Source organism: Nicotiana sylvestris, chromosome 4 (genome assembly GCF_000393655.2).
Source record: "Nicotiana sylvestris chromosome 4, ASM39365v2, whole genome shotgun sequence".
NCBI classification, from domain to species: domain Eukaryota; kingdom Viridiplantae; phylum Streptophyta; class Magnoliopsida; order Solanales; family Solanaceae; genus Nicotiana; species Nicotiana sylvestris.
The window spans coordinates 58,003,391-58,015,636 of record NC_091060.1 but is presented as its reverse complement, the minus strand read 5'-3'; the positions used below and the strand labels follow the sequence as shown (position 1 = coordinate 58,015,636).

Genomic DNA, 12,246 nt, shown 5'->3' with positions numbered 1-12,246 from the left:
TGGCATGACACGTGGATTAGTTAAATGGTCAAAGCGCAGCAATTGACTAAGAGGCACAGATGGAGACAGCCACGGGAAGAAGAATTTAAATAGGCACGAGACGACGTATAGATACGAGTCTCGTACCAATTTAAATTATTTACCGCCAACGGATTAGAAGGCATTGAAGACAAAGATCTGATGACAGAAAGGAGTCCAAATTCATTATTAAATACTTGATACGTTACAAAATTGGTATTTAACAGGAATGATTATATAACGGCTTATTTAATGTCATTTATTACTCATGATTATATCATTAAAGCTGAGGCTTCATTCCTTTACCTAGAATTATCTATAAAAGGAAGAAGTATCATCATTTGTAAGGACACGGAATACTATTGAGAATTCATTGAAATACACGTCTATTTGTTTTTTTACCATCATTCTCAAAAGTATTTTATTTTGTCTCCTGATTATCAGTAACCTGAATTTCTTTTTAGCTTTGACCAAAGACTCAAATTTTTGGTTAAACAGGCACAAATTAGAGATTCTGTAAAGTAAGAAGTGATTCTTTATATCTCAAACCTAACCATCCACTATCATACAATCTCTAACCAATACTTAGGAGGCTCTTGTTGAGCAAATGTAAGTATGATAATACGAGTGTTTTAGTTTCGTTGTACGTTGTTCTTCATTAAGTATACTTGTTGGTAGAAACCTTTCTATTCTTCGCAGGGCTTTGCGCTGCAGCACAGAACGTTGTGCAGATTTGTGGTGCTCAGCAATAAAACCAAATTACACAATCTATTTTTGGAAATAAATAGCCATTTAAGATTTTGAGTAGCTAGGTTAATTACGTGGGAGGAATTGAAATAGTACATTTTTTTTTTAAAATTAACTAAGAAATACTACTATTACTAGTTGTTTAACCAGAAAATAGGAATTTCGGTCAAAGCTTATTTTTAGAAATTAGAAGTACTCGCGCTACTGATAATCAAATAAAGAAATATTTTTTCAATGGGAAAGGAAAATTAGAATGAGAAATAACGAAGCAATCAATATAAAGCAAAGTATAAATAAGTATATTCCAATAGTGATCAGAACATATCCATACAAATGTCATTTCTTTTTCTTTTATAGTTATTTCTAAGTACAACGTCTCTTCCCTCTCATAATCGAGTTATTATGAGCATTTAATGACATTAATAAAATGTTATAATTGTCAATCGTAACTGTTTCGTGAAGATTCTGTAACGTTTCTATTCATTCATGCTCATTAATTACAGATTAACGAATCTGTACTTTTTGTTGTCTTGATTCATTCCGCCGGTGTCTCTTCAAATTATGAAGAGACCTGAGCGACCGTTTCTTCTTATCTCTTAGATGCTTTGCTCGTACCTATTGTCACACCTCCTTTTTATCCGATGGGGGATATAAGGGATATGGAGTTTTTTCAATTTAAGTGACATAAATCGAAATGGGATTATTTATTTAATTTCAGAGTCGCCACATGGAATATTCATGGTGTCCCAAGTCACCGGTTTATTTTAAATCTCAAATCGAGGAAATTTGACTTTGTTTTACAGTCCGCGAACACAGAAATTCGGGTAAAGAATTTTGTTAACCCGGGAGAAGGTGTTAGGCATTTTCGGGTTCCGTGGTTTTAGCACAGTCGCTCAACTATCATTAATTGGCCTAATTATCTGATTTATTACATGTTTTAAACCTATTGTGCATTTTTAACCTTTAACCATTTTTAATTGTTTATGGATTTATTTTTGGAACAAGTCACGATTGTCGTGCACCTGTTTGTTTTTGTACACGTTGCGAATCATGTCACGGGAACCGTATCCACGATCTACAACATGTGAATTTTATTATATGTTCGAAGTTGTGGTCGGGTCACATGAAATATGCACCCGAATTTGGGAATTAGGTATCACGACAATGCCACGGGAACCGTACCCATAGTCGTGATGATTCATTTAATAGTCGCGCCTAAAAAAAACGACGGTGTTCAAATTATCTCCTAAGCTACTTTGAGATTACGTGTGAAAGACCTGAATTATAGAAGTTATTGTATGAAGATGTCGTATTGATTTGAGGTTCATAAAAAAAAGGGACTGATAAATGTGGTCACACGCCCTTTGGGCTGTAATCAGTCCTAATTTGTGAATGGGCCTGAATAACTTTGACATACCCAAGCCCAAACTCGGCTCTCCTTGATAGAGCCGAGGAACTTGTACCATATTAGCCAAGACATGAAATGAGCCAATTAAATTCATCAATCCAATAGTGTGCACTCCAAACTACAAAGTTAAGCATGAATAACTATGTTTTTCAGAAATTAAACATGTGACTATTCATCACATTGCAAACTTGATCACTATAGCAAACAAGAAATTTGAGCCTTATTTTCAACATATACTCATTACACCAAAGTAACTTAATAGTTACAATAAGGAATGCTAATTCATCTGTTTTCAATTTCCGATTCTATCCATGATTGTTAGTGGAAATCTAATCAGAATAAAACCAGACAAATAATAAATTAAATGGCAAGTGAATTCAGATTAGGTATTGTCATTTAAACACAACTAATTATCAATTAACCAACATCTAACCTCAGGATCCAATTTCTACAAATGTAATGGTTTCCGAATTGAAAGAGATGAAGAATCAAACAAACGTTGCAGCTAAACATGCTAGATTTAGATGACTAAACACAAATACAGAATTGATGAACCAAGTTTACATGCCAAAATTTCGTATTACAGTCTTAAAAAAAATCAGTCAAGAGAATCTGCAATGACTTCAACCACTTCTGATGGCCAGGCTTTGGTTTCACCAATTTAGTCATAACCCCTAAACTACATCCCTGTTATTTGCAACAATAGCCTTTTCTTGTCACCAGTTTACTGCCAACGATACTTAGTACAGTATTAGGAATCATTTGCATTAAAATTCATGCTCAAAATAGCCCATAATATCAGAACAGGACCTAACAGAGATAACATGCTTTAAAGTAGCTGAAAGATAGTAATGCAACAGTAAGATCGAAATAGATTTCCATTCCAAATGCTTAAACATTTACAACCTTTTACATGAAATATAAAATACTACATCACAAAAGACACGTAAAGGCCCAAGAAATCACAGAAGAAACTCCAAGTCAAACATGTGAGTTCATGGATGTGTACCTTGACAACAGTAGAAAAAGAAGAGAATAAATCTCTGGAAAATCTTGGAAGAAAAGCAACAGCAAGAAAAATAGAAAATAGCAACAGCAGACGAAACAGCACAGCAGTAGAAAACCGAGGACCAAATGAAACTCTAAAGCCAAAAACTCCTTGCCAAATGAGAAAGGACTTCTCAAACTTTTCAGAATTTTTTGAGTCTCAAAATCAGTCTTAAAAATGAAAAAATGGTCTAAATCTCAGAGACCTTTTGTGTGTGTGTATTTTGAGCGTGAATATGCTGATGAGAATGTGTGTGTGAGTGAGTGATGGTCTATTTTTTATATAGAATGCACAAAGATAGCATAACAAGGGAATATTCTACCCTAAAATTCTGAAATGTCAGATAGTACAACATCTTTTAACAGATGTCTATCCTTTTTTTTACCCAAATTCAGCATTTTCATACTAAAAAGAGGGACAACTGTCCAATATTAGAACCTTCTGATATTTTTCCCCATTTTAACTTCCCAATTAAACCCCTGTAAGTTCTTGTTATTACCCTTTTACCCAATCTGACCTAATTTCAGCAGTTTCATTACATTTTAGCTTCTATCATTGTCTTCTAGAACCTTCCAGACAATTCTAGATTGAGACTCTCTGATGTTGGTTTTCTTGACCCCCTTAAACTTTTATTATTTCCCTTTCAATTTTTAACTCATTCGAACCTAAATAATCAAATAACTAAAGTTAAATCAAGGCATCTTATTAGATGAACTTAGCTAAACAAATATCTTGATTTAAACCTAAGCAAATGATTGAATTAGAGTAATTAGCTGATTGACCCTACTTTTGAATAATAAACCTAAACAGACCCAAATTCCAAAACAACAAAATAAAAGAAAAACAACAATAGAAAGAAGAAAAACAGAAGATAGTGATGCAATTAACACTAACCTAATTAACCTGAATTTGATTAAATCGAACAAACCTATGTGTTAAGCTAATTGCTAATCAAACGAAACAAACAAGAGAAAAATAAAACAACTAATAACAGTAAAAGGAATCAAGCAGGAAAAGGAAAAAGAAAGAAAGAAAAGGGGTATAACCGGATTCTGCCGATTTGAAACCAATTCACTCGGTCGCCAAAAGTCCTTGTGTCAAGAAAGCCATCCAAAATTTGAATTCCGGATGGGACATTGTCTTGGTCTTGAGGTGGGCCAACGAGACATGTCTTGGTCCATGTACCACTCAGATGCAATGCCAACTAGACTCTCTCCAAAATAAGCCATTAGGAGCTCTTCTTTTCCGCCTACCCCTCTTAATTGATTGAAATATCTCTTGAGGTGGGCTATGGGATCCTCGTGCCCGTCATACTTTTCGAATTTTGGGGTCTTGAAACCCAGGGGCAAATGCACATGTGGGAACATACATAGATCTGCGTAGGATACGCTCTTTTGTCCGCTCAAACCTTGTATATTCTTAAGGCTCTGTTCCATGCTCCTCATTTTTCGGGTAATTTCCTCTTGCTCGGGGTTCTTTGTAGCCTTCTCCTGTCCCGCGGTGAACTCGTACCGGGGTTGTTGAGGGTAAGAATTGGTGGTGAACTGGGTAGGTTCTGGCGGAAAAGATGGTACTTGGAAAGTGAACGATGATGGATCAAAGCTTGGCCTGGGTAAAGTGGGTTGCACCGCAGCCGAGGTTGGTGGTGTGGTAAATATGTTGGAGGCCATTCCCGAAACCACCTAGGGACGAACCTCAGAAGGTGTTCCGGTGAAGTGAGCTGAGATGGTGGGGTATCCAAGTGGGGTATTTGGGTAATTTATTGGGACATTAGAATTTTCATTTGCTCTGGGAAGTAACTCGGGAAAACCGGGTATGGCACTCGGCGGCTCTTTACCATTAGACCAGGCATCCCACATTTCTAGCACGCGGAGGCGCAGTGCCCTATTCTCCTCAGTGGCCGCTGATTCTGAGATTAGGATAACCGATAGCGGTCTATCGTATGAGATGGGAATTATTGGTGGAAGACCTTCTGATGACATTTCTACACTGCCCTTTGATCTTGTGAAGTACGGGTGTGAAGCTAGGTTACCACAAACCAATCACCTTAAAAACAGAACCTGAACTCAACAGTAGACAACAAGCCGGTTAGTTTGAAGTAATTAACACATAAAAAATCGCACATTAGGGGTGTGATGCACCTATACAGTTAAATGTGTTTCTACATGTTTTGCAACGATTGCATGTCTCATCCCGGTTTTTGTTTATCTCCCCGATCTTCTATCTTGCTCTCTTTTGCACTCTCATTTTCTCTCTCGTTCTCATTCTTTTTTCCTTGTGTCTTCTCTCTTCTTTTTTTGGTTTTCTCTTTTTCACATTTCTCTTTTATTTGAGTTATTTACAAAAATCATAATCGGATTCGATGAGGATTGCCTATGTATCACGACGTCGCGTGAATCAGATCATCACATAGTTCAAGGAATAAATGCAACATAAATAAAAACATTTTTGGTTTTTTCAAACTTTTTCATTAAAACAAGATTTCTAATTTTCATTATTACAAAGACTCAACCCTACATACTTGAGAATTAAAAACTTAAAAAAAGACTCGAAACTAACTTTAGGGAATGAAAATACAGACTCGAAAAAGAAAACACAATCAGAAGTACATCAGTGCCTCCAATCCTGTCCTAGGACACCACCTAGTCTTGCTGCGGGCCTACGCGACATGTCATCTTGGAGGCGATAGAGATCCTCCATTATCTGGCGGAATCATTACTGTGGCAAAGAACATGGACCTGGTCATGTCCTCACACTCGTTGCATTTCATCACAATGTAGTCGGTGATTCTTCTAACCCTTCCCCTGATGATGCCCTTTTCTTGCAACAACCGCCCAATCTGCTGAGATCTAGCCTCCAAGACCTGAGTGGCAGTGTGATTCTGTTCTTGCAAATGTTGTAGGTCTCCCTCTAGCTGTGCCATCAAAGCGTAGTAGTGTTCTCTCTCGGCTTTGAAGCTCTTGGCTTGTTTGGCCATCTCATTCTCGCGGGTGGTTAGCTTTTTCTTCAAGTTTGTGACTTCTCCATCGTATTTCCTTTTTAGTTGTCGAACAAACTCTGCCCGCCCATCGGCGTTCTTTGCCAACTATGCTCTATCTCTTGCCAAACTGCCTTTGGATTTTTCTAGATCATCCCCGTACTCACATATTTTCTTCCTAAGGCCATGAATGAGTTTTTCATCTGCTCGGCTTCTTTCCGGATTCTCAGCAGCTATCTTCATCCTTTGGATTTGGGCCCGGAGGATTTCATTTTCTTGGGCTAATTTTTTCTTCTCACCCTCATCTGCAACGGCTTGCACATGACTAGCGAACTTAAGGTCTCTGATCTGTCCTTCTAACCTGCTTATGGTGGCCCGATATTCATTTTATTTTGTCAACCACTCCCACTGTTCTTGTGATGCTTCGACAAACTCTTGGAGGTGGGGTCTTTTAGCTGGCCTTCCAAACTCAACTTTCCTTTTGTACCAGGCGAGGTAACTGGGTGAGACTTCACCTCTGGATAGATCACACACTTGGGTATTTGCTGTCAGATAATGGCACTCACTCCAAATCTGGCGAACCACTGTTTCGTGAAACTGGCCATCAGAACGGATCTCGACCACATGAAGGCTAAGGTCTTCATCCTTGGGCACTATTTGACATCTCCCTAGCTGTCTCAAAACCCGGTATGGGGCATAAGGCTGGATACTTTTGAGACCCATCAGGAGGAAGTGAGGACCGGTAGCTGGCATGTATATGATTTCATCAACAGGAAGCCAACCTAACGTCCATTCTATTTGATTTTCAGTGACGGAGCGGAGGCAAGATATCCATTCTGCAACCTCTTCTGGCATGTTGAACCCGTCGACCCTTGTATAAAACTCCCCTATGCAGCTTTCTCCTGTCGACTCATAGTTCATGTACTGAGGACGATAACATAGATGGTCAATCATCCACATTTGTAGCAACAAGTTGCACCCTTCAAAAAAGTCTCCTCCGACTTTACAGGCTGCGAGAGCTCGGAAGATTTCAGACACTATCATGGGTGCGAGAGTGTTTTTGGCCTAAGTAAGCAAAGTGTTGACGACCCCAGCTATCCGTACATCGATATTCCCATATTTCCTGGGAAACACTACAAGACCCAAAAATACCACCATGAAAGCGAAGCACCTGTGTTCTTCCCATTTTAGTCGATTCCCTTTGCTGCAAATTCTGCTTTCTGGATTGTTGAAACCCCCTATGTATCCGTATCGCTGGTATATGAATTGTGGAGTGGAAAAACCAGCTGCCAAATCTGGGTATTGGACCCCCTGCTTATCTTTAGTAAATCTAGAAACTTGTGTGGAGTGACAGCTCTTGGAGCGACCAAATACTTGTGTCTCAGAGCTTCAATGCTCCCAATATACCCGACTATTTCTTCCAAAGTGGGTGTGAGTTCAAAATCCGAGAAATGAAACACGTTGTGAGCTAGATCTCAAAACGTAACCAGTGCCTTTATTATGTCTCCTCTAGGCCTGATCTTCAATAACCCGGTGAGACCCCCGAAGTAAAGGTTGACAATATCTCGTCCTGATTCACCCAGATCTTCCCATCACATATACAGTTCCAAAGGAATCTTGCAAGTTTTGACTCGTGCTCATTCTGCACATTTAAATTAAGGTGATTGATTTAAAACAAAGCAAATTTTACAAAAGAGGTCAATTTTGAAAACATTTAAATAACATGGCTACTTTTGCAAACACGGCTCTTCAACACTTTGAAAAGGAAGATTTTAGGGTTGTGCTTGCTAGGTAGCCAAAATTTTGAAAAAGGGCGGTAGGTAATTATTCTTGCAAAAATAGCCTTTCGGTGTCCTTTTGGGGATATTTTGGGCTATTTAGACAAGAACGACATTACCTAATTTTATTTAAGACAGAATAACAACATTTCATTTTTTGGGTTATTTTCGCAAAAATAAAGTTGGACCCGGTAAGAGTTGTCTGCGTATCCCACATCCGATGAGAATCAAACTTGCGTAGTTCGGTCAGTTTTGACATAATAAAATATTTTGAAACCATTTTCCTTCTTTTCTCTTTTTTTTTTCAAAAAATTTCGGCAGAGTTTTGATATATTTTGGACAACATGTTTTTTCGAAGACGGGTAATTATCTCTCTCATACCTCAATTTTATTTTTATTTTTCAATTCCATCCCTATTCTAGTAACTGGTCAACATGCAAACCGAAGCAAATAATTGCACAAGTAGCACGTAAAATATGCATCAGGATGGTCTTTGATTCTGGGGTCCACCTATCCTAGACGGACTTAACCCCTGTGTTGAGTCCCAAAGTCAAATGCACATGATGCAAACAAACGTTCCTACTAGGGATACGGCATGAGTCTGAGTTATTCTAGGTTTAAAACCTGGGTATATTGTTCTAGACTTGTGTACCCGAGCAGAAAACTCGAGTCGAGGGGGGGCTACGTACCGGGTACCAAAAGGCCATCCGGCTTTGTAACTTATCCGAGCCTCTTTTTTATTTCAAGGTATGACACTAACAGAAAGAGGAGTCACGCCAGCGTGCACATCCTCGAAGATGAGAAGAGAAGATTTTCGTAACAGTTTATATACAATTCAAATAATATCAAAGCGGTAAAAAGTATCATTTAGCACATTAGGCTCAAATATGTAAAAATCAGATAATGAATAAAGCCAAAATATAACAGTTATTCTAAGCTCGAATTCTTAAACCCTGAACAAAAGTTCTGGGTTATGAGTCCCCAGCAGAGTCGTCAGAGCTGTCACACCTCCTTTTTACACCCCGAGGGTATATGGGAGTTTTTTCAATTAAAGTGACATTATTCGAAATAGGATTATTTAATTCAGAGTCGCTACTTGGAATATTTTAATTAGTGTCCCAAGTCACCTGTTTATTTTAAAATCCCAAATCGAGGAAATTTCGACTTTACTTTATAAGTCTGCGAACCAGAAATTCTAGATAAGGAATTCTGTTAACCCGGGAGAAGGTGTTAGGCATTCTCGGGTTCCGTGGTTTTAGCACGGTTGCTTAAACTATTAAAATTGGCCTTATTAACTGATTGATTACACATTTTTAAACTTATTGTGCATTTTTAACCTGAGAATCGCTTTTGATTAATTATTGTTACATATTGTGAATCATGTCACGGGAACCGTACCCATGATCTACAACATGTTTAATTTTTAAAGATTAAATTATGGCCGAGTCACATAAATGTACCCCCTGATTTTAGTAATTAGGCGTCACAAACTACATCACGGGAACAGTACCCGTTGTCACACCTCTTTTTTACACACCCGAAGGAATATATATATAGGGAAGTTTTTCCAATTTAAGTGACATTATTAGAAATGAGATTATTTAATCATTTTTATTCAGAGTCGCCACTTGGGATGGTTCGTTTTCTGGTGTCCCAAGTCACCAGTTTATTTTGAAATCCCAAATCGAGGAAAATTCGACTTTCCTTTTGAAGTCTGTGAACCAGAAATTCTGAATAAGGAATTCTGTTAACCCGAGAGAAGGTGTTAGGCACCCCCGGATTCCGTGGTTCTAGCACGGTCGCTTTAAACTATTATAATTGGCCTATAATCTTATTTTAATACATGTTTTAACCTATGGTACATTTTAACTCATTAACCGCTTTTAATTATTTTTAAGGAAGATTCAACGTTATCTAAAACACGTCTTGAACCACGCCACATGAAATGCACCCGCGGTCCGCGACACATTTTATTTAACCTTGTTGAGATTTGAATTTGGGTCACATGAAATGCACACCCGAGTTTAAGGAAGTTAATTTAAATTACGCGCCTAAAGCAACTACGCATTTTCAAGTTTGCGAGGGCCATGAAAAATTTAACTAAATGACACATCTCGATTTCTAAGGATTAAAAATTAAGTGAGGATCATGCATTTTGAGATTTTATTTGGCATGGCACAGCTCGATTCCAATTTCAAAGGAAGCTTGAACTCTTAATGTTTAAAGAATTCGGATATGGATAAAACTCTGATATTACTAAGTTTATCATCAATAGAAAAATATAAACAATCAAAGTCTACATGACATTGCAAAAGATTCTGAACAGCTTTCCCTCATTTGATTACAAGAAACACCAAATTTAGTCGTCCGCCTACTAGTCAACGAAACAAAAATATGTTTTTTAATTTATTAGTCAATTAATTATATGGAGAAGCTATAGAAGAACTATTGATGGACAAATTACAAACAAGCTTGAATCACAGCTATTTTAAACCACACGACAGCACTTGATTTTACTAACTATAGGGCGACCCATCAATAAAACACTGAACCAACTTTCCAAAATTCTAAATCAGATTCAATTACAATAAAACCTTGTTCAACTAATTTATTTAACAAATAATAGAAAATACATAAATGAAGCCTAGAGCGATAACCACTATCACTAAATTGCAGTTATGAGCTACTAAAGGGAAGCTGAAAATCAGTATAATCATTAATTTAAGGTCACAGATATGCAGAATGCTTATCAACAATTTTAGTCAAAAAACAACCACAAACTCAGCATTAACAGATGTGGATCCCAGCCACTCTTTCACAAACAAATTAGCAATGTCCAATTCATCAAGATCGTAAAAGAAAATAGAAGAAGTAGGGAATGAACATGAGCCAATTTCAATTAATTCAACAAGAAAAGTGTAAGTTTACAGTTGTGTACCTCTCAACTAAGGCAAACAAGGAAGGTGAACCAAATAAGGGCCAGTATATGAAAAACAACAAGGCGTCGTCAAGATGAAAACTCAGCCGCAACAGATTCGAACTCAACAAAACAGCTATGAACTCAACTTTAACCCAGAAAGAGAAAACAAAACTCACAAAAAGCTTTCGCCAATATCAAACCCGAACACCTCAAATTCTGTCAAAACTCAAGTCCATTATGAAGCAAAAAATCGAAATCGAAGAGAAGAAACAGAACAGACGTGACATTGGACTATTCTTGAGCGTTTTTTTGCTGATTTGCAGCCGCGTTTCTGCTATTTTCGCAGCTGGTTTGATGCAATTTTTGGGACTGATTTCATGCGTTTTGGGGGTAGTCTGTTCCGGCGGGTTTTTGGGTGGAAACGGAAGGTTGATGCTGGTGGTTTTTGGAGTCGATTTCAAGTTCAGGGGGTGGACGGACGAGGGTACTGCTACTGGTTTTTTGGTTCGGAGATGGAGGTATAGAGCATCGATGGGGTCTTTCACTTGGGGAGACCCGTCGTTTCCCTGTGTGTGTTAGGACTTAGGATCTGTGATTTTTGTTGTTGAAGAAGATGGTCATGGCTGCTATCCTCAAACGTTGAAGAAGGTGAAGAACAGGAGGGAGGTTCGAAAATGGTCAACAACAGCGCCTCCTTTCTTTTTTCTCTAGGCGTTTTTAGGTTTTTTTTTGTGTATATGTCCGCCTAGGTCTTGTAGGTCTAGCTTCCTTTTATAGGTTTAGGATTTTAGGGTTATATTTAGGTTAAGGGGTATAGGCCTATGAATTAAGGGTTTGGGAGTTATGGGCTAGGTCCAAAAATTAGGCCTAAAAACGGGTCGCTTGAGCCCAAATTTTATTCTTTCCCCGCGAACGAGACTAAAAAAATACGATCTTACTTATTAATTAATCTTACGTAAACAAAATAACTATTAAAATAAGACCGACCGTTAAAACAAAACCTTTTTTTTGTAATTTTCGTTTTCTTGTAATAAAATAAAGTAAAAGAGTAAAAATGAGTTGAAATAGCTATATTAGGCCTAAATTAAATATTTACATGCTAAAATATGAAAATCTTGGGGAGGGTCAAAAATCACATGTCTACACCCGTAGCTATGACAATTATTTGATTAACGCACCTAAAGCAAAACTATGAAGGTTCAAGGCATTTCTAAACTAATTTTGTATTTATATGAGGGCCATAAATTAAAGGATTTTATTTGTATATGGCACACCCCAAATTATTTTAAGAAGAATTAGTTCTTGATCTAAATTTGCAAGGGCCATGTGTAATAGATTTAAGGCATGGCA

At 37.6% G+C, this 12,246-nt stretch overlaps 1 long non-coding RNA gene across 1 annotated transcript; it reads right to left on the bottom strand.

Annotated features, from left to right (window-relative positions):
* Window positions 1–2,531: 2,531 nt before the first annotated feature.
* Window positions 2,532–11,856, bottom strand: LOC138889143 (uncharacterized). Its single transcript, XR_011406755.1, has 2 exons — window positions 10,915–11,856; window positions 2,532–2,900 (listed from the first exon to the last, which is right to left on the bottom strand). It is a non-coding gene; the product is annotated as an uncharacterized lncRNA (long non-coding RNA).
* Window positions 11,857–12,246: the final 390 nt, after the last annotated feature.